The sequence below is a fragment of the Elephantulus edwardii genome, unplaced genomic scaffold, assembly GCF_000299155.1.
Source record: "Elephantulus edwardii isolate Elephantulus edwardi_28Jun2011 unplaced genomic scaffold, EleEdw1.0 scaffold00053, whole genome shotgun sequence".
NCBI lineage: Eukaryota > Metazoa > Chordata > Mammalia > Macroscelidea > Macroscelididae > Elephantulus > Elephantulus edwardii.
Genome location: NW_006399803.1, coordinates 15,283,443 through 15,285,981, shown reverse-complemented (window position 1 = coordinate 15,285,981; position 2,539 = coordinate 15,283,443). Strand labels below are relative to the sequence as shown.

Below are 2,539 nucleotides of genomic sequence, written 5' to 3'. Positions count from 1 at the left end.
GCGCTTTAGTACTTTGGAGAGGTCCCTAAGAGCAGTCTTTCCCATCACAATACGTCTTTTAATTTCCTGGCTGCTGGTGCCAAGAGTGTTGACTGTGGAGTCAGCAAACAAGCTGTGAACAATCTTAATCTCTTCACCATCCATCCTGATGCTGCCAATTGGTCCAGTGGTGAGAATCTTTGTCTTCTTGATATTGATCCTCAATCCATATTGGAGGCTGCAGTTCATGACCCTCTGCAGCAAGCGCTTCACGTCTTCCTCAGTTTCAGCAAGCAGGGTTGTGTCATCTGCATAACGCAGACTGCTGATAGATCTTCCACCAATCCTGACACTACATTTCTCCTCATAGAACCCAGCCCCCTGGATAATCTGTTCTGCATATAGGTTGAAAAGGTATGGAGATAGGACACATCCCTGACGTATGCCCTTCCTAATTTTGAACCATGCAGTTTCCTTGCTCTGTTCTGACGAGGGCCTCTTGGTCCAAGTATAGGTTTCGCATTAGAATGATCAAGTGTTCTGGATTCCCATTCTTCTCAGAGTCAGTTACAGTTTGTTATGATCCACACAGTCAAACGCCTTTGCATAATCAATGAAACACAGATATACATTCCTCTGGTATTCCCTGCTTTCAGCTAAGATCCATCTAACATTAGTTACAACATCCCTAGTATAGGCCACAATAATGAGACTATTTGTATGCAGCAGTGAAAGTATTCCTGAAGTATCTTCACAGTTATTATAAAAAGACAAAGTGTTTGAGTCATCCCCCTACTCCTCAGTGAAGCCTTGTGTCCCATCCCTAGGCCCATGAGCGTGTAATGGAAAGGCCAATGTGGGAAGAGTTTGAGAGAAGCCAGGGCAAAAAGACCCTGAAGTCTTTATTGCAAATGTGTCTCAGGGTGGCAGCCTTTCCCCCTTTCCCGCATTTCACTGTATCACTTCAGCAGTAAGATGCTTGGGTTGTTGATGTGTGCCATGGAGTAGGAACTGACACACAGCTGACCCTCCAGTGGGTTTTCAGAGGCATTATATCGCGCAGGAGGAGACTGCTCATCCTTCTATTGCGTAGCAGCTGGTGGATCCAAACCATATACCTTTGGGATTGCAGCACAGCTTCTTACCACCAGGCTGCTAGAGCTCCCTAAGCTACTTGGGAGAGGGAGGCTATTTTGTCTTTGGGAGAAAATACCCGGAGATCAGCTCTATAAAGGCAGAAAAGTCTGACAAGGTTCTCGTCAATAAATATCGATCACAAGCTCCCAGGAAGACTGTCTAACTGAAGGTTTTGTCTTGGGTTCTACAGTCAGCACCAGGCACTCATCATCTCAAAGTCATTGTTCGTTTGGGGGTTCTCAGTAGACTCAGGGAACTCATGTAACCTGAAACATTCCTCGCTGATTTGGAAGTGACTTCTTGCTGACTCTCCTGTGGGTTGTTGGAGGCTGTTAATTGCATGAGAGGAGACTGCCCACCTTTTAGCTGATGATGGATTCCAACTGCCTGAGAATGGCCACGTTGGGGTTAGCAGTGAAACTTCCTATGGGCTACATCCCTGCCAGAGCTCCTTTGACACAGAAAGCAGGGATTCTGAGTGGAAGAAAAACTTGCTTTCTTGGGAGACAAATTGATTTGAATGCAGATTAGATACTTGGTACCTGAAGAGGCTAAGAGCAGAGAATGCTCTCTCTAGTCAAGACCCAGCTCCAGCAATTTCTTCATCTGGTACTTCACAGCCTGCCCTTACAGTCTTCTTCTGGTGTCTTCCAAAGTGTGCCTCGTCTTCCTGTGTCACCATTCCCTTCTATTATCTACTCATTGGTCTGCCTTCCGGTGTCACCCCTGTCCTGTTTAATTAGTTGAGAACCCTGCTCTCCTCCGTGACATAGATTTCTTCCTCAGCAGCCATACAAAACTTGAGGTTAACTCAGCTGCATCATCATATTTTCCTATTAGAAACTAAAGACAAACCTCTTCTTTACCTCCAGCAATTAGCTACAGGTGCTTAACACATATAAATAAAACAATGACATAATCCACTAGAGACTTCATTCCTATGAGCTACATGGACGCAGATGGGGGACACTAACACGGTGTAGTTCCAGCTGTAAAAAGTACCCCTTATACATAAGTATATTCAACTGGAGATCAAGATCGAATTGATGCCTGTGTAAAAGGTATCCTCCAGACCTTTTCCTGCCAATTGGCATATTTTACCTATGCTGTTTATAATGAGTTAAGATAAAGAAAACTTTCCTAAAACAAACAAAAAAAATACATTGCTTTATTTACTAATGTGATACTTTCTTATTAAGAATTTCTAGGTTGCTAGGGTCTGGATTATAATCTGGAAAGCACAAAAATTTAGTTAAGCTTTTCCTTCAACATTTCAAAGCTCTCCTCTTAATTTAAGGAGCTAAATATTAACTCCTTTTAAGGGAGCTATTAATTATATATACATATATATATATGTTTGCGCTGCGGTTAGGGACCTCTCTAAAGTACTCAAGAGCAACGGTGTCTCTCTGGAGACTAAGGT

At 43.3% G+C, this 2,539-nt stretch overlaps 1 protein-coding gene across 1 annotated transcript in view; it reads right to left on the bottom strand.

The window, feature by feature from the left end:
• TBC1D9 (TBC1 domain family, member 9 (with GRAM domain)) overlaps positions 1–2,539 on the bottom strand; it is a 194,419-nt gene that overhangs the window by 24,290 nt on the left and 167,590 nt on the right. The gene's annotated exons all lie outside the window — the stretch shown is intronic.